Consider the following 21,219-nt stretch of genomic DNA (forward strand, 5'->3'; position numbering starts at 1 on the left):
TAGTTCTTGTTGACGACCATTCTAGAATGTCGTGGTTGTTCCCTTTGAAGGACAAGAGGGAGGCGGCCTCAGTGATAAAGGACTGGGTCATTGAAATTGAGCTTCAATTTTCCCTAAAGGTGAAAAGTTTTCAGAGTGACCGAGGCGGGGAGTTCCTAGGTTCAGATCTGAGAAATTTCTTTCGGAAAAAGGGCATTAAGCACAGATTAACCTGTCCTGACAGTCCACAGGAGAATGGTGTTGCAGAACGCCACAACCGCACGTTAGGGGAAGCTGCGGACGCTATGCTTTTTGACGCTAATTTGCCGCAACGCTTCTGGGCGGAAGCCTGGCGGACTGCCAATTTTTGTTTGAATAGGGCCTACAATTCTGTTGTGAGGGACACACCCTATTTCGTACTGTATGGCAAGAAGCCAAAAGTGCATTTCTTCCGAACCTTTGGTTGTGAAGCCTATGTTCTTTTTCCCAAATCTAAAAGAAGGAAGGGAAGCCCCAAATCAAGGAAGATATTTTTCTGTGGCTATGAGCCAAATTGTAAGGGCTGGAGGTTTGTGAATGCAGAAGGTGACCAATCACGTATCCACATTAGCAGAAGTGCTGAGTTCTGCGAACAAGATGGGTGGAGGCGTGTTCACGGGAATCCTGATATTCTCCTAGACAGTCTAGATGTGTCTGATGATGAGGAAGGAGAAGTACAGGAACCTGAAAGAGTACCTAGCCCGGTAACTCCAAGAGCAGTGAGACACGAAGTAAAGAGTGAGCCTACGTCACCCACATCTAGTCCCGAGGTGACACGGAGACGCAGTAAGTCACTGAGTGAGATCTCTGACACGAAGTCTGACTCTGATGTAGGGAAGTCAGAGGGGGTACCTGACGTTGTGCTAAGACGGTCAGCACGCACAACAAAAGGTAAACCACCCGAACGGTTCACAGCAACCAGTGTATGGGCTTGCATGGCTCAATGTGAGCCAGAAAGCTTTGAGGAGGTTCAGAGGTTACCTCCAGAGGAAGCTAGCAAATGGCAGGAAGCGATGGAGAAGGAATTGAACTCCATGAGATCGCTAGGAGTCTATAGCACCACACCACTGCCAGAGGGCAAGCGAGCTGTTGGCAGCCGGTGGGTATATAGACTCAAACCCACAATATCTGGTGAACCACAATATAAGGCAAGGCTAGTCGCAAGGGGTTTCACACAGCAGAAGGGGTTGCATTTTACAGAAGTTTATGCTCCCACTTCTCGCAGTGAATCTCTTCGCATGCTTCTAGCATCAGCTGCTCAAAGAGGTTTCACTGTGCAGCATTTTGATATAGATGTAGCCTATCTAAATGCAAATTTGGAAGAAGAGTTGTATATGTTGCCACCACCAGGTTTCGAAGAGGAAGGTACAAATCTAGTGTGGAAACTCCACAAGTCAATTTATGGTCTGCGACAATCGGCCAGAAATTGGAATTTGTATCTCAATGATGTCTTGGAAAAAATGGGTTTCCAGAAAAGCTTGGCGGATAGCTGCCTGTATCTGAAGGGCTCTCAGGAGCAACAGGAGCTACTGTTAGTTTTTGTAGATGACATCATATTTCTGGCAAGAAGCCAGAAACAGGTGCAAAAATTTGCTAAAGAGTTGGGCAAATACTTTAAACACAAGAACCTAGGACCTGTGAAAAATTACCTAGGAGTACAGGTTGAAAGGATTGAAGATGGTAGTTTCATGCTCAGCCAGGAAGGCAAAATTGAGCAGATACTAGGAAAATTTAGGATGTCTGACTGCAAGGGTACTAGAACACCCATGGAAGCAAGTTTCATAAAAGATTCCCAAGTCGGGGATAAAGCTGTTTTTGAAAGCCCCGAAGTCTTTCAGTCTGCTTTGGGAAGTTTGTTATACTTGTCCCAGTGGACTCGACCAGACATAGCTTTTGCAGTCAATTTGCTGAGCAGAGAAGCTTCAGAACCTAGTGTCCATGCCTGGAACGGTATAAAAAGAGTGTTAAGATACCTACATGACACTAAAGATTTCCGTCTCAAGCTGTCAGCACAGGGTGAGCCAAAACTTACGTGCTACACAGACAGCGATTGGGCCAATCTAGAAGATCGGAAATCTGTATCTGGTTCAGTAGTAAAATTTGGAAATTCTCTGATAGGTTGGAGGTCGAAAAAACAGAGTCTAATCGCACTCTCCTCCACCGAAGCTGAGTTTAGTGCTCTATCCGATTTGTGCAGAGAGGTAGAGTTCTATAAATGTTTAGTACAAGAAATCTACGGTGTTTGTGATTTACCCATTGTCATCTGGGAAGACAATCAACCTTGTCTAAAATTGGCGGAGTCAGCGCAATTTAAGGCCAGAACAAAGCATCTGGATATCAGGTTTAAAAATGTGTGCCAAAGTGTTCAATCAGGATTGGTGAAACTCAGCTATTGTCCGAGTACTGAAAATTTAGCTGATGGTTTCACAAAACCGTTAACCTTTCAAAGACATGAGGAGTTTTGTAAAGGGTTATCTCTTGTATAAGTTGATGTACTGTTGTTTTCCACAGTGAACCAGCGCGAGAGGGGGTGTGGAGAGTATCAGAGCCTGAAGAGTTAAATGCTCTGCTGTGACGCACTGGTCACTGTGTGGGCAGTTCACATACGGGCTTTTGTCTTTGTCTGTGTGTGCTGTATTTTTTGGTTTCGTTTTCACCGACCGGAGCAGTCATGGAACTGAGCACTCCGGGAGAAGATTTATTGTTTTTGTAAATAAAGTTAGCTCGTTAAGAAGACAACGCTTCAGTGAGTTATTACTGGGCTGCCTTGGCAGTTACACACAAGCTTTCGCTGTGGCTTTGAACTCTGCTAATAGCCAGGGGTTTCCAGGCATTAAAAGCAAAGCAACGCAGTGATAGCGTGCCGGACCCTGGTATACGCTATAGATTGTGAAACACTCCATTTCACAATCCAGCACTCTCTGCGTACCAGCATGGACCTTTATTCCCAGAGTTACAGTACTGGGGCTGTGACCATTCCTTTTCACTACCTTCTTTTTAAGAAAGTGAGAGTTGCCTAGGACTTTCCTTAGACCTTTGTACAGGAACCAGCTCAAATTATACTAAGCAAACAGACCCTCCAGTTCAAATCCAGAGAAGCTTGGATGTTGGTGTCTCCAACCTCCGTTACATGGGCACCTCTCCCTGCCCACCCAGGTATACGCAAGGCTAAAAGTTTGTCCTATTCATTTCCTTTCTGTTCAAGTTAAGTAAGGAATAGCCTGGCCTTGGAATGACCATTTACTTCCTGGACATCTCTCCTAGTAGGTCTCTTGTTCTCCACTCTATCTTTGTTCAGGAACTCTGGGAAAGATGGTGTCCGTCTTAGATGGTTGAGGGAAATGGAAGAAAAAACTCCATGGAAGAAGAGGTAATGGAGATTCTGAGTAGGTTTGAAGTTTTTTCCCCTTCGGCATGTAAATGAAGGCTTTATTAATTAATGCTGGAAAAGAAGCTTTGAGATCCTTGAAAGAAAAGGTCTGAATAATTGCAAAGTATTATGCTGATGAAGTCAAGAGTCATTTCTTCCCCCTTCATTAACTCTCTGATGACTAAGTAGAATACAGATTAGAAAGCAATGCCTACTCTTGATCCAGTGCTTGTCAGGAGTATTCTTTTAGTGAACAGAATTGCATCCACACCTGCTATGTGGTAATAGATGAAGCAACTTGATTTCGTCCAACATCTCACTCTTTTTTTAAATTAAACTTTATTGAGATTTTCAGATCTCATCTGGTCTACTCATCTGGTCTACTTTTCATCTCCATCTATGACTGCTGTGCATTAATAGGTGAAGCAAACTGATTTTGTCCAACATCTCATCTACTCTGTCCCTTGTCCACACCTGTGACTGACTGCTGTGCCATAATAATAATAATAATAATAATAATAATAATAATAATAATAATAATAATTTATTATTTGTACCTCACCCATCTGGCTGGGTCCCCCCAGCCACTTAATAGATGGAGCATCATGGTTTTTTCCAACATCTCATGTGGTCTGTATTTTGTCAGTATTGACAGAATTGATTGATGTGGCACTTGTCAATGGACCTCAGTGTTTTCACAGGTTAGGCCCCTTTTAAGCACTCTCTGTGTAAAAGACTTCATGGGGATTTGATACAATAGTGCTCCCATTATGGAGGATATTAAAGAAAAGGGGTTCTTCTAGGAATGCAGGATCTCAAAAGCTAGCATTCATCATCAGTAATTACCTAAGGCTTTTCCCCTTTCCCCTCTCCTTTTAAATGATAAGCATAACTGCAATGTAGAATTTGGCGTTTCTTCATTCACCCAGAAAAGTTCGGTGTATGTGAGAGAGTTTATAAAATAGACTCTGCCATAACAACAACATAATGCTTAAATTACAGTGACATGAATTATTATGCAGTCCTTTAGAATCCTATAACCTACCCAAGAGCTAAAAGGTCTATTAGAGCTAATGAGATTGGTAGATGTGGCATTATTATGGGAGCAAATGAAGAGATGCATAAAACACAAAAGCAGAGTGCAATCTTAATAATTTTTCTAGTTGAGATGGAGACATTACCTCTGCACAGAGCATCTGTCTAAATAAAAGACAAAGTGCTGCTTCAGGCACTAAATTATAATGTTTAAGGACAAAAGCTGGATGCCTACCAGCAATTTGGAGGATGGCTAACTAGATGGAAGGCTCTCCTGAGTGCACTTGCAAGATACCTGCCACTCCTTGAAAAACCGCCAATAAAAATATTAATGATGGCCCTTTCCAACTTCATCTGTAGGCTTGACAGGTGCAAACGCTATCTTTCTTTCTTTTTCCTGTATTGGAGGAGAACATTCAGAAAGCCACAATTACTTTATTGTTGGCAAATGTTTGCTCACCTATGAGTCACAATCTAAGCTGTTCAGCAAATGTTATTCAAAGTTTGGATCTAGATGTGATGGGCCAAGATATTTCACTGTACTTGAAGAGCAGCCAGACTAATCCATTGGGTAATAACTTGGACTGAGATAATCATATTAAGCCTGTGCTACACCATTTGCACGGGTACCAAGTATATTCCTAGGCCCAATTCATAACCTGGTCTTAATGGCTTAGAATTAGGGTACTTGAAGAACTCTGTGTCTCATTGTTTGCCTACTCATTTCTTAAGATCTTCAGTAGAGAAAGGACAGCAGTTGCAGAACGGTGAGCATCAAGAGGGCCTTTGTAGTCATATACTCTAATTTTGGGGTGTTATCCACAGAGAGGTCTACCTGGTAATGACTTTGTTGTCCTTTCAGTGATTGGTGATTTCCCCATGTTTTTAAGACATGGGTTCAGTCCTCTGATTGTTTTAATGTCATTTTAAGATCATGCTTTTGTTTTATTCTTGTATTTTTACAAGTGTTTGGATCCATTTTCTCACTATTTTTAATTTTTATATTTCTTTTTAAGTAAAGTGCCCTGGGAAATATTTGCGGAGAGTGGAGTAAGCAGCAATCAAAGAAAGAATGTGCACAGGACTAAGAAATTTGCTGAAAGAAGATGGCTGTGCAGGCTAACATCATAGTGTAAATTACAGTCTTTTTAATTATACAAAACAAAATTTCATTCCAGGGTTTTCTCTCCATCCTTTCTCCCCCAGGCTGAATGCTAGCAATTCTGACAAATGCTTGGTTATTTATAGAAACAGAAGGAAAAGCACATCAAATAACATGAACTTTTCATACTGTTCTGCATTTACAGTATGCTTCAACTTTGACTGGAAAGGAATAATCCTAGTAATAAAAGATATATATTCTCATCCCTATGGCCTGCCCACACTTTTATCTGTGCAGAAGAGCAGCAATCACAGTCATGGCAGTTGTGCAATGAGCAGGATCCTTGACTTACCTTCCCTTGAAACACAAATGTGCACACTCTTACACACACACACACACACACACACACACACACACAAATAGCTTTGCATATGCTTTTCAGTCTTCATTTGGGACAGGGAACAAGCAACGCACACATGCCCCTTCCAATATTCTTCATATTGTCATGAAAAAAATAGGGCGGCAGATGGCATGTATGTAGCCTTACATGCCTGAAAAGGTTTTTCTTTGGAAAAGGTTTTCTTTTGGCCTACAAAGCTAAAAGTGTATTGAGCTTACAAAAGCAACACAAGGAAGAACACCACGATTCTATCAGAGGACTATAGTTGAAGAAATGGGAACTTGGCAGGGAAGGAGAAAGAGCAACACTGAGAAGTATCATGAAGAAAGTTTATTTCAGAAGTAATAATATACATGAACAAGAAGAGCTATTGATATTATTCTCACCAGACAGTTTGCTAAGAGGTAGTTATCTAAAAATAAACAGGAAAGGAAATATTATTGAAGAGAGTGAGAGATGGGTGGATCAGCCTATTTCTATTCAATGTATGCTCAATCTATTTCATGTATGCTCAATCATCCATCCATCCTGTTTTTAAAAAGATTTTTAAAGACACACACAGAGCAAAATTCACATTGAATTTGTATGCGCTTGTCTCTATAATACACATTTTAGTATGCAATTTTGTACACATCCTTCCCCTAAAAAATTATTTTGGTGCGTATTTTTTGAAGCTGAAAATGCATCACGAAATTGGAAAAGTGTATAATCTGATTGAGTCCAAATCCATTTTTCTCCTCCATCCTCCTTAGAGAGCGGTCCTGAATTTTCAGTACACCTTCTGCATTGGCATTTGGATTTACAGGCTTCACAAAACGAAACGCTGTTGTTAATCCCATTTTCTGTTCTATATGACTTTGAAATAGTAAGGATGGCATAGCATTTTGAATGGTTGGGGTAGTTTGAAAGTGTTTAATCTACTTCATCTGAAGAATATTTGGAAGAATGCTTTGGGAGACGAGTTGCTTGCAATTGAGTTGCTCTCTTCCCATTATATGCCTTCACTGTGTCACAGGGAATAAGTGTGTGAACAGTTTTTATTCCTGTGCAATGAAACCTTTTATAAATAGTAAACTTTCTTTAGGCCCTCTCTCTGTGTGTCACACTTGCACAATGTTAATAAGCAAGCTGGTTGTTTCAGAGAAATAAAACTACCAAAGGCAAACATTTTAAACTTTGCAGTATCTACAGGTATTAGGGGGGGGGGATTTTTCCAGCTCCACACTTTGCTTCTTTTAAAAAATCACCACCATATTACTTGTAATAATTAGTAAGTCAATGCTAGGGAGTGGAGCTTGTTGAAATAATATGTATTAATAACTTTAGCTTTTCTGGTGTTCTTCGGTTTTTCTGAACTCATGGAATTCTATCCACACAGTCGAGCTATGAAACAACAGCAAGCAAGCTGTTCATTTACCTGTTGGAAAAGCTATTCTGGTACACTAACAATACATGGGGCCACTGACTAGCCCAATAGGCCTCAGGAACACAGATGTTACACTATGGTTGGGAAAATCATCTTTTTTTTTTTAGATGCATCAATTTTGCACACCCTCACACATTTGTCCCAATTCTGCATTAACCTATTTAATACATTCAGATACAGATTCCCATTTAAATACATACTTTAAACATAACTGGAACCACAGTGTAAGGTGTGTGAGCGCTCATTCTCAGCCTTCCTAATCATTGGCCATGCTGACCGAGGCTACTGAAAATTAGAGTGCAGTGGCCTCTGAACTTCCCCACCAAAGGAAAAGAGATGAAAAGCATGAATTTCTTTTGAGTCAGACTAGTTAGACTAGGTTCTTAACCCTAAAATAAGAAGGGGAAGTGGCTGAATTGGTTTTATTTGTGGTGAGTTTTTATTTAGGTGCTCTGATAGATTGTGGGCACGTGTAAATTGCTAGATAAGTCACCCTCTCACCTGCTTATCTGAGCCCATCTTCTGAAGGTGGCTGCTGGGATTTGCACAAGATCCATTTGAATATTTTCTCCACTTATTAAGAAGTGGCACATAAAAACTCTACCAGGTCAGGCACTTCTCCTAGTCTCAAAGCACGAGGAATGCAGACACCAAACTCTGGTCTCTGGAGCCAAGCTCACTGCAAACAATGAAAGTTTCATTGATGTTGCATCTCAATAAATGGCTGCTAAGTACACTTGCCAGTATAAAATGCCCTTAAACGGCTCTTCCTGATGTTACTTAACAATCTGCCAAGGACACCTCACCCATAGCAATAGGGCCAACTTTATGCACAACTTTGATGCTTTTGTCTTCCTTTCATTTGATAATAATGTACTCTTCCAGCAATACATTTCTTCCGCTAGTTGATTACTTCACTTCTGAGGTGGTTAATAAAGGTAATCAGACTTTGGGCTTTTTCTGCTGTAATACCACCCAAGGCATGCAATAACCGTTTTGAAACAGACCACCTACTGAGCCTTATTGCTTAATTAAGTAGCATTTGAGTGTTAAATATTAAACAGCTTGTAATGTATAAACGCTTTATTTGTGTGGTAGTGCTTGATGGGGATAAAAGTACATGTTGCTAAAGGTTCAAAGCAGAAAGGCTTGGTGTGACTTCACAAAAGGATGAGTTACAGCCTTCTCCCAAGCGGATATTATGGAATTGCCTTATTTGACTGCTTGGGAGACATTACTTGAGTATTATGGGTTAATTGTGCAAAAGAGCAACTCAAAGACTATGGACACACACACACACACACACACATTGCATTTTCTTATCACTGTTTTGTGCCCGTTTCCACAGGCATATTTACACATAGATCCCTCCTGAAAACTCCCAGTTGCAGCATTCAGGAGCTATAAGTTGTATTTATGTGTAGTTCTGTTAATCCCCGGTCCCACCGCTGCCTGCAGTCTGTGGAAACATGTCGTCTCTGCAGACAAGTCCTTGTAAATCTCTCCTTGTCAACGGATTTAGTTCACTGATTGTCAGCCATGAGATACTTCATAAAACAACTCACAGAGGAATATAGCCTTCTGCCTCTGCCTTTTACCAGAGAGGTTGTTACACTAGATAACCTTTTAATGACTGTATTCCATTTTAACTTGGCTCTCGAGACGTAATCAAAAGAAAAGGAAAGCTCCTGGCTTAATATGATGCATTTTTCATATTGCATCTCAAGCAGCAAATTAGTACAGATTGATCAAGGGGGCTTTTCTAGTCTGATATGCCAGTGCCCTAGATGATGGGAACGAGCATGGTACTCCGGGAAGGGTTTAGCAGCCTGGGAATTTTCTTGCATGAAACCAGAGTAGTTAGAGGGTCCCCCCCCTCCTTTTGCTTGAAACAAAAAGTTGTCCTATGAATTCCAATGTATCCACAGCCACAAAAGAAATACGTGCCTAGAAAATTAAATTCTCAAAACCCAGTCAATCATGTGGCAAATTCTTGTTGACAGGGGTGGCGGTGGGGAAGAGATTTCTCTACCTGGCAAAAATACAAAATAAAATAAAGGCTGATAACATAGGCATTTGCCTCTAAACAAGTATAATTGTGTATGTCTATAGGATGGTTGCTGACTCTAGCTCAGTGGCATAAGACAGGAAGGAACCTGTAACCCTCCAAGTGTTGGGTGATGAGGTCTCTTGCATGTCTGGATGGAGAGACATGGGGGGTGGGATATGGAAACCTCTGGATTTTGCATGGCTGGAAGGTAGCAGAAAGGCATCAAGTCACATCCATCATTCACCTCACTTTTGTCTCTTGCCATACTTCTTTTGCCTCTGGACCTGACCTCCCCACAGAAGGTTGCCCATGGAAGAATGCAGCCCTCATTTCCCCCACCTGTTCTGCTACACACATCTCTAGCTTAGTCAATGGCAATTTAGAGATTAGCCATCCTTCTTCCACCCAGAAATGTCTCCTACAGGCAGTGCTATTCTTATATGGTGCCAGAACTCACCTTGTTCTCTTATAATTGCAATGGCACCCACCAGAGAGGGGCTGGCGTCTGAGTTCTGCAAAAAAAAAAAAAAGCCATGCCTACAGGGAACATAAAGTATCTACCCCTGAATCACAGCTCCTTGGCTCCAGGTAGTACGGGTCTCTCCTACACCCAGTGCTTTTTTTTTTCTAGGAGGATGCAGGGTATGCATACCCCTAAACATTTTCTGAATCTAATGAGAGAAGAAACTTTAAAAAAAAAAAACTTTTTCAGTTTCTTCTCTAGCACAGTGAATCGTCGGTTCCATTGCTACCCCCAATGGCGGCCTCATTTCCTGTCATGGTGTTTTCTGAGTCTCAGACGGAAGCGAGCGCTTAATGTGTGAAGTAGGAGTTGGAATCCAGCATGGTGTTTGGTCAGTTTCATTGTTACCACCTCTTATTTCCTTTGTACTTTGTACTTTTGTCCATTTACTGTATTTATTTTTCCTGATTTGAGCTATAAAATGGTGATTTTCGAGTCAAAATGAGAGTGCCCCTAAACATTTTTAAAGAAGAAGAAGAGGAGGAGGAGGAGGAGGAGGAGTTTGGATTTGATATCCCACTTCATCACACCCTGAAGGAGTCTCAAAGGGGCTAACATTCTCCTTTCCCTTCCTCCCCCACAACAAACACTCTGTGAGGTGAGTGGGGCTGAGAGACTTCAAAGAAGTGTGACTAGCCCAAGGGCACCCAGCAGCTGCATGTGGAGGAGCGGAGACGTGAACCCAGTTCACCAGATTACGGGACTACTGCTCTTAACCACTACACCACACTGACTCCCTAAAGGGAAAAAAGCACTGCTTACACCCCAGTGAATCATCAAGATAAAGGTAGCAGGTTCTCCATCTACCTGCAGCCCACCTGAATTCAATTGTCCGAGTCGAGTACTCTGCCACCCGGAGAACTGTGCCATTTTATACTACCCAAACTGACTGTTTTGCTATGATGCCTAATTATCACATTTATGCAGAGGCAAGAACAACATTCAAGCAGCAGAACAAATGCATATGCTTGTTCTTTGTTCCTTGGAGAGGATGCTTGTTGTTATTTCCAACCATGTAGTCTGTGATTCATATCACAGAGATTTCTTGTTATTGTTTTCCTATTGTTTGCTCACTAGCTAGCCTGTGCTTTGTTCACATACATAGGTCCTTTATGCTGCAAATTATCTATGAATATTTGCAGCTATTCCACAAAGGTATTGTGTGAATAATAAAAGGTTGCAGGGGGTGTGTGTCCCACCCCCTTCCAAAAAATGGCTAAGATATCACCTCCAATGCAAACATTCTCATGAATATATTTAATACACACCAGTATTTGTGATGCTAATGTGCATTAGCATTTTTGTAAACAAAGCCTTGCTCACCTGAATGATCACAGAAAGGTGAATAAATGGGTCATGAATACCATCAAAGTGAATAGATTCAAAGCAGGTTTTATTCACAAGAATAATCCCAGAATCATTCTCCACCCTCCCCCTGCCCAGCTTCAATTTTCTCATCTTTGCGTAAATGTGAAATGTATAGTTTTCCTTTTACTTATTTATTCGGAAGCAGGGGAAGCATAGATGCCCAGAAACAATAGTTTTGAGTACATGTGGTAGATTAATAGCAAAGGGCTGTTGTGATGTAAAAGCTTGTGGAGTAGATGAGCCTCTACAGCCTCTACACCTGTGTTTCTTAAACTTAAGTCTCATCTGTTGTTGGACTACAACTCCCATCATCCCTTGTTTGCAGGACCAGTGGTCAGGGATGATGGGAGTTGTAGTCCAACAACAGATGAGACCCAAGTTTGAGACTGCTGGACGGCTTATGCAGAAATGTTTTGTGAAGTCCGGCATCCTTTAACCCTACACACCTCTTCGTTCTGTTATCATTATCAGAAATGAAGTCAAATAATGATTATTTAGCTTTACATGTACATGTGCATGAGGGATGGGGAAGCTTTTTCAACTTGAGGACCATGTTCCTTCTGGACTAACTTCTGGGGAGTCACATACCAGTGATGGACAATGACAGAGGCAAAAATGGGCAGAGCTGTGAATATGAAATTTACCCTTGAACAGTAGGCTAGTTTCTACACACACACACACACACACACACACACAGGGCCGGCACGTCCATTTAGGCGAACTAGGCAATCGCCTAGGGCGCCAAAATGGAGGGGGCGCTGGCCAGGCTTGGGTGGGGATGCGGGACAGGCTAGCAACAGCTTCTCCGCTGTAGTGGAGAGGTGCTGCTTGCCCCCTACACCGGGCCCCGGGCTCCCGCTAAAGAAGGCTTTGGCGGGTGGCGGGACAGGCGAGCAGCGGCTTCTCTGCTACAGCGGAGAAACTGCTGCTTGCCTCTCCACGCCCCCACCTCCCGCCCAAGCCTGCTTTGGCGGGGGCGGGCGGCGGGGCGGGCGAGCAGCGGCTTCTCTGCTACAGCGGAGAAACCACTGCTTGCCTCTCCACGCCCCCACCTCCCGGTGCTCCTGCTAAAGCAGGCTTTGGTGGGGGCGGGCAGCGGGACGGGCGAGCAGCGGCTTCTCCACTACAGCGGAGAAACTGCTGCTTGCCTCTCCACCATCCTCACCTCCTGCTAAAGCAGGCTTTTGGTGGGGGGCTTTGTGTATATTTATTTCATTTTAACGGAATAATAAATCCAGGCTGGGCAGAAAGAGACCTCCAGCAAATGCAGCCCCCTACAGGAAGCTAGATCAAGAGTTTAGATTGCATCCCAATAATATTTCATTGATATTCGTTCCTCATTGTTGCTTTTGCTGTTGTTTGTGGTCCTCCTAGTGGTGTGTTTGTGGGTGTGGGTGTGTAGGCAGAGTTTGCTAGGACAATGTTCAGAGAAGTGGTTCTCTGAGTATAATGCACACCAGTATTATTTTATAACTATGTCCAGGTTTCAAACAAGGTCAAGATGAACAATTCATCTTGCAGTAGGCTGCAGTCAGAATTCCCCCAGAAAGAATCAAGAAAATTAGACATTCATGGATAGACCATGGAAGGGAAAAAATTGACGAGCTCCCACTCAGAGGTACAAGAAAAAATCAGAAAGTTGTTATGGAAAACATAACTTTATGTCAAACTTAATGAAGTAGTTTTTAGCTCAAGGCCACACTCAGATTTTTTATCACTTTCCTGCTGCTTGATGTATAGAAATAACTTTAGTGCCTTTTACATATATTGCATTTCCCCCTTTTGGTGACTTTTCTTTAAGTCACCAAAAGGGGGAAATGCAATATATGTAAAAGGCACTAAAGTTATTTCTGGCTCTGGCAGCTGCCTTATCTGTGCAGTGCAAAACATAGCACATCCATATCTATCAATTGTTTTCATGTACATTGGAGCTAATTAAGATAAGTGCTCATTGTATGCCAGCATAGACTCACTGTAAAAACAACCTGCATCCTGATGTCATTTTTTTTTTAAAAAAAATATATCTTAGCGTTCCAAAAAAACAAGGATGTTCTGCACTAATTTATGGTATCTGTAAATAGCAGTACCATGATAAATATGTTAATTAATTATGGGTAGGAGTGGTCAAAGTGATACTTGAAATATTTGTCCCAAAAAGCTCCCATTTTTCCATTACAACATAAGGACTCATGTGGTTGATTTAAGATCCATATCCTCTTTGCACTTTATAACATTATCATCATCATCATCATTTAAATTTGTATACCACCCTTCATCCAAAGATCTTAGGGTTCTAATTACTTCCGAATACTAATTACCAGAAAACATGAGTGTGGGGAATACTGTTGCGTTCATTTTCTGCTTATGGGCTTTTTGTTAGCCCCTGTGGGAAGAGGACACTGGACTAGATGTGCCTTTGGTCTGATCCAGCAGGGCTGGATAGAATTCTGTGCATCTGTGCAAACGTTCTCTGAGAATACATAGAAGCAGATTCCAGGAAAGGCCTTTCATGTGTGATTTCTGAATACACCCACAAACTCAACCATTGTTTGCTGCCTTCAATGAGGCAGGATTCAAGGACATTAAATTGTGCCATAGTGCACTGGCAAAGCCCCTTTAGATGTCTTGCAACTTCAGATGAGGAGAGGGGCTCTGCATTCAGCAGGCTTTGGTTGAGCTAGGAACGCAAATGTTAAGACAAATACTTTTCATTCCCAGAAGCTGCCCCAGGTCCTGCAATATTTTAGTCTGTCCACTTCTCTTGTTACAACCACTGCCTTTGATTTTTTTTTTCTGTGTTCCAATTTTGTTTCTCCAACTATTACATGGTACCCCTATGCAGCCTATAGACTCAGAAAACCAGACTTTAGATGGGAGAATACATTTCCTGCCAAGGAAAACAAAGAACTTATTCATGTATGCTACAACAGTGGCAAGAGTCTTATTGGCACAAGGATGGAAGAATGAGGAAATCGCAATGAAAGAACAATGGCAAGAAAGACTGATGAGCTATGCGGAGATGGCAAAGTTAACATATAAACTACGTGAGAAGGACAACCGTAACTTTAAGGAAAAATGGGAACTTTTTACAAATTATTTAAAAAGACAACAAAAGGACTTGGACTCCTTGGCAGATTTTGAATAAACATTCACAAATTTATTAGTAGAACATATGACAGATAAAGGAAGGATATGTACAAATTTATAACGTGCAGAAAACAATATTTACAAACAAATCGGAGAGGGGAGCTGAGGGAAGTCTCGGGAGGGGAGGAAATAAAAAGGGGGAAAATGTAATTGAGTATATTGAGTGATAAATTGCTTTGTTAAATTTGCTCAATAAAAACTTTTTTAAAAAAAATAGATGGGAGAATACAGAAGACCAGCAGATGTCTTCTGCTTGAACCTTTGGTTATCAGAGAATGAAGTAGCTCATCCTGCTTCTCTGACCTCTCTAACACGTTTGAGGTAGAGCAGTTGCCCTTCCTATCCTATCTGATGGATGCCAAGCCACACACATCTTCCTCATCTCATAATGGTTAAATATTGTCCCTCTTTCTTCTTTGCTGAAATTCACCAAAAGCCTTCTGAACACAATAGCCAGGAAGAATGAGTCCTCCCTTACTATTAATGGTACCTCAGCATCTTTAATGGGATTAGATACCTAACTGTAATTATTCTCACCTTCAGTGAGGATTGAAAATTGATCCTTTAATTTGGGGTTAATGAATGACTTCCCTCAGGGATAAACTGTCTGTGGCAGCTTTCTTTTCACAGAATCCAGGGGTTATATTGGGGGGGGGGTGTATTCTTGTCAGGAGGAAGCAAAGATCAATTTCCTGTGATCAAAGGGGTTAGGTAACTGGAGACCTGCATTCAACCTCCCCCTCCCTCTCCCGTCTTTAGGATGTGAAATGAACCCACCTTTGCTTGCTTGCTTTGGGGGGGCGGGATTGGGTTTTGAAGTTTAAAACAGAAATGAGTCATTGCCCCCTCGACTTAGAAACATCTCCGGTTCTTAGCAGAAGGTCTGAGGTTTCCGAAAGTCTCCACATCCTCATTATGCACTCTCCTTTTTAATCCTAATAGAGGAAAACACAGACTTACTGACAAGTAGCAGTTCATTTCGTGTGGTGGATGTTGACTACATTTAACCTGGCAAGCCTGCAATGCCAATTTATTCCAGGCTGCAGCTAGGGATGAGACATTAGTGGTGCCAAGAAATGGCCCCCGTATTGCATTTGATTAGTTGCATAGCTCCCTCCAAGGATTAATTACTGGATTTGTGAGTGTATGTGTATCACTTGGCACTCCAGTTGGCTGTTTTCACCTGGGGGCTGTTAACACTTTAAAGGCAGGGTCAGTTCTTTCCACTGTCTGTGCCTCACACAGTTATAATACAAATGGCCTTTGTCTGCTTCAGGCAAGACTGTCAGTGCATGAAATCTAAGAAATGTGTGTGTGCATTCATTCCTCCAAAATATTTTGTTGAGGGCTCTACAGTCCTGAAAAGTGGCACAAAAATCACTTAAATAAATAAGCAAGAGGCCATGCTTTCTCTTCTACTCCCTTTCACTTACCATTAGTCTTAGCCCCATTTCATTACCTTTCTTAGGAAACCAAAAGAACTCTTTCCCTGCTTTTCAACATGGTACTACTGTATCTCTGTACATTTTTCACTTATTGACATTAGGCAAGGACCCTCACTATCTAGTTTTAGAGATCTTCTGAAAACTTTTTTGATTCATGTAGTCTAGCCAGACACACGATTCAGTTACATTTATTTGGACTGCTTTATTGAATCTATCTCTGTTTTTTTAATTGTGGTTTTATACATATTTGTTTTTAACTGATTTTGTGTATGTTAGTCATGTTTGAGATATATAATTGGACTTGTGCAACACTTGGAGAATCTCTTTGAGCAAGTGGTCTACACATTTACAAAATAAATAAAAATGTGTGGCTTAGAATGGAAAAGAAAGCCACAATCTGTACGCAAGCATATTTTAAACCATGATCAAGAGCAGGGGTTGAGGACCTCTAGATGTTGCTGAACTACAACTCCCATCATCCCTGACTATTAGGCATGATGGCTGGGGCTGATGAGAGATGAAGTTCAGCATCATCTGGAGGGTCAAATCTTCCCCACCCCTGATCCAGAGACACAGTGCAGCCTGTTCCCAGGTGCACCAGAATTTCCAGTTCAACAGATTATCACACAAAACCAGGAGTTTAAACACAATATTTTTAAAATGCTGCTTGGATGGGCAAGGGTGGCAGAAGCCTTTTACTTTTTCAGTTATTTTAACAATTGTTCTTTTGCTTCCATGCTCTCCCTGCCTCATTTGAGAGCACTCAGGCTACAACCTGAAACCGACTTACTAGAGAGTATGCCCCACTGAACACAGTGGGACATAAGTCCAAGTAGACATTCATAGCATTGCACTTTAAGTCTGTGAAATTCATACCTATTGTGTTTGGAGGGGGCACCAGCTTCAAATAAATCCCATGCAGCAATGATAGTGTTCAGCATATGCTCAGCCCTATGTTGAGCATAAGGTTAGGAACCCAGGAGCATAGGAAGATGCCTTGGACAATAAGTCCAATGAGCTCAGTATTATCTATACCACAGTTCTTCAACAGCCGCTCCCTAGATGTTGCTGCTAACAATTCTCATAATTCCTGACAATTGGTTAAGCGGGCTGGGTGTGTAGTCCAGCAACATCTGGGGACCCAAGGCTGAAGAACACTGGCCTACACTGACTGGCAGCAGCTCCTCAGGGTTTCAGGCAGAGGTCTTTCCCAGCAATACCTGCTGGGAATTTTGAACCTAGGACCTGCTGCATGCAAAGCAGATGCCACACCACTGGTCTACAGGCATTTTATTTCAGGGCCTCCAAGTATCAACAGCAGGCACTGGCCACTTAGGAAGGCTTCAACTGTTGCTTGAATGGGGAGAGGAAATTTGCAGATGAGCCACAAGCAGAATATCCGAGCTGCCTGTAAGCCTGTATTGTTGGCTGGTCCCAGTACCATACCTCGGCGACTGCAGAGCCCCAGAAGGCCACATCATATGGCCCAAGGACCATGAGTTGCCACTCCTGCTTACGATTCAGTCTGTGTCTCTTCCTGAAACTATCAAGGCACACCAAAAACACATCACTCTCTTTGGAAGTACTTTCTGCCGGCATGCACAGTGTATTGAGATTCATCTGTTCACTTGTTGACCATATTGAATTTCCCCCCTATATCTGTGCTTAGGGACAGGAAATACGGCTCCTCAAAAACTCAGCTCTGTAGTTGAAGTTGCACTTTTCTGACATTTAATTTAATGTGTCTATTCTTTCTTATCTCCCTCTGCGCACATGCACACACATTCTGCTCCTCCCCCTTCCTTCGCACAATGCTGTTTACTATATTCCATTATAGCTCCTGAAATATATACCATTAAAAGGAAGGCATCCTGGGATTTACCTGAGCTTTAATGGTTCTTGCAGTTTATCCCCAAAGAGAAGTGAAATTAATCTCTCAATGTTATAGCAATGAGAGGGCTCAGTGGTCTTTCCAAAATTCTGCTAGCCTTAGCTATTTTTAAAACTTGAACTCTCTGCACTCTTTTGTGCATTCTTTAAATTTATTTCATTGGGTTGCTGCTCTGCCAATCCTTGCGATTTAGAGTGAGCTACAACGTTTTGAAAGCAAAAACAAAAATACAATACCATAATGTTGTTCATGTTGGCATCCATCTGTCTCAAGAGACAAAGGAATGCACCTCCTAGTGCAGGGGCGTAGCAAGCCTCTGCGCTGCCGGGGGCGGCGGTGGCACAGACACCCCCCCCTGGGGGAGGGGCACAACACGCTTGAACGCGCCTGCTCTGCTTCCTTTCCCCCCCTCCCAGCGGTTTTTTCGGCGGGGGGCGACCAAAGTGTCACCCCCTCCCCTGGACCTCGGGGCGGCCCGCCCCCCTTGCTACGCCCCTGTCCAAGCGTAAAGTCAAACTGCTGCATTAGCAGGACTGAAGTGGGTCCCCTCCCCTCTGAGTTACAAGCCTGGTCAGTGTGTATGAAGGTCCTGGGCTGCCCAGGCAACAAGACCCCCCACTATTGGCCTTGCTGATGTCATCCCAAAGGGAAACAGAGCAATATGTCTGGCACCAGCTTGGCTTCATGCGATCCTGGAAGGAGGCATGCAAGGTGCCTCAATACTTCACTCTGGATTTGTGTAGGATTTACCCCTTAGCCTTTTCTTCTCCAAAGATATCCCACAATGCAGTGGAGGTTTAGGATCAGAGCTTTCCTTCTCCTAGATGGGCTGCCTTCCCAGGTTGATGAGCCTGATCTATCCTTCACTTCCTCTACAGCACATGCAGTAACTGCCTTCTTGACCATTGGACCCACTATTAGTCTCATCTACTCAATCTGCCAGAGCCTGTCTTTGCATGCAGAGGAAGTCCCTAAAAGGTAAAAGGTAAAGGTAAAGGACCCCTGGATGGTTAAGTCCAGTCAAATTCAACTATGGGGTGCAGCGCTCATCTCTGCTTTGTCCACAGACAGCTTTTCCGGGTCATGTGGCCAGCATGACTAAAACACTTCTAGCACACAGAACACTGTGATGGAAGCCAGAATACACAAAAACGCTGTTTACGTTTCCACCGCAGCAGTACCTATTTATCTACTTGTGTTGGTATGCTTTCATACTGCTATGTTGGCAGGAGCTGGGAAAAAGCAATGGAAGCTCACTCCATCATGCACATTCAAACTGCCGACCTTACAACTGGCAAGCCCAAAGGCTCAGTGGTTTAGACCACAGTGCCACCTGCATCCCTGCCAATGGTATCATGAATGGTGTGTGGCAGGCAACATTTGTCTTTCAGTTTCATAGATATGTTGCAGGGGTTTGGGGGAGAAGAGCCAAGAGGTCTTACCTGCCTACTGTGTAACAATTTAAAACCTAAAGGTATCTAGGAATGAGTATGGAAGAGAAATGGTACCTATGTAGTCTCTTGAAGATAATCTCTGCACATACAACAAATGTCCCAACGTCAGTGGGAAAAGTACAAAATAGAATCATTCTTTTCAGAGGGCATTTTTGTCCTTCAAGCTGGTATATTAGATCTTCAAGAGCTTACACTCAAGCTCAGATCCAAATTAATACAGAAAGTGAACTTTGCTATGGTAAAGATCAGGCTCCAAAGAAGTAGAACTACTATTTGGAGAACAAACAGACTGATAGGACAATATGTCTTGTTTCCACAACTATCCTCTATTGCACCATACAATCCAGTACAAAATATAGAAGCTTTGTTTATCTCATTTTCCCACAAGGAGTACATTCAATCTGTTCTCAGATCTAACTTGCACCATATCAGAGATGCAAAGCCACCTGAAGGTGACTTGTCAGCTCAGTGTTTCTATGATAAAATAGTCAAAAATTTCCAAGACACAGGGTTCTGAAAACTTCTAGAATTGGCTTGGAGCTAGTGTTGATCACCCAGTAACTATTCCATTTTGGAAATAATCCATTGCCCACTTAAAGACTTCTTATTATTTCCCACTAGACACACAAGTTGTTAGTAATAAATACTGTATCTTTTATGCAGCATTTTTTGTATGCAAATATCTTTACAGCCTGTATTTTAACTAATCCCATTTTACGGATGGGAAATGGAAAATGAAGCATTAATGTGTATACCTTTATTTCTCTCCGCAGAATTATTCGACCCTTGATTACTCAGATTGTATGGACTGACTTTATTGAAAAGCATCAAATTTGAAGTATCACCAACAATATCATTGTGCTATGACACTCACACTGCAACTCATCACTTCCAACACTAACTCACATTGCAACTCATTGCTTGTTGCAGTTTTCAGCTGATGACAATAGATGTGTGAACTTTATTTGAGATAACAATGAAATGCCTTGTCCATATCCAGAACTTATCTACTGGACATGGCCAAGGAGCACAAGAAATTGTCCAAGGATATATTTTTTTTAAAAAAAAAAAATCTTTTAGATGCTGTAACTTGTTGGAATAAATTTGCTTCATGAAGCCCCCATAAAGCCTTTCGTTCTGAAGTTTTTGGGGTTGGAACCTAAGGTCTTGTGAATGGACTTCTGATCAGAAAGTGTACCTGGCATTGGCTAATGGCAAGGGGAAGCAATTTTCATTTATTGCCTCCTCTTTCTTGCAGCCCCCTGTATGCCCCCACCAAAAAAAAGTCTTCTCCAGAAGGTTGGAGGACTGTCCAGAATATGATGGGGGTCACAGGAGACTGCAGAGAGATAGTAAAAATCAGCTCTTCCCTTCCTTTAGCACAGCAACAAATGTCCTTCGGCTTATGGAAGGACTTTTGCTGTGAATGAAAGGACACTTTTGTATCCTGCCCATAATTAATAATTATCAACTGTACATCTGTCTTCCTATATGTTTTTTATTATTTTTTAGGAGAGCTGTAATGAAAAACCCGTTCAGCAGCAATTAGGCATGCTATTTTTGCATCACTTGCCCATTTCCCTTAAAGTGGCAGAAAAGGTTCTACCTTGACTCTGTCTGTTAAAAACAGAGGTGGAGGGGAGACGGATTTCAACTTAATGAAACATGATTTTCCTATGCTTCACAAGCCTTGCTTTCAATCTTACAGGGAATTTTAAAATATTTCAGCAGCTCTGTTCCAAGCTGTGATGATCTGCGAAACTCAAAATGAAGTGCATTTGCTGTCTAATGCTTGCTGCATCTCATCTTTCCCCCCAGATTCACCACTTCATTGCCTGTTGGGTTCCTGTGTTTCAACATGTGCCCTTGACAGCCTGCAAGTCAGTCCAAACCATTAACTCAGCAGGATATCTCAATGCACAGGCAACTGAAAGGGTATTAATGGCCCTGCCTATACTTCTATAGACAGCTGGAGCTGACCTTAACTACT

Source organism: Lacerta agilis, chromosome 1 (genome assembly GCF_009819535.1).
Source record: "Lacerta agilis isolate rLacAgi1 chromosome 1, rLacAgi1.pri, whole genome shotgun sequence".
In the NCBI taxonomy this organism is placed as follows: domain Eukaryota; kingdom Metazoa; phylum Chordata; class Lepidosauria; order Squamata; family Lacertidae; genus Lacerta; species Lacerta agilis.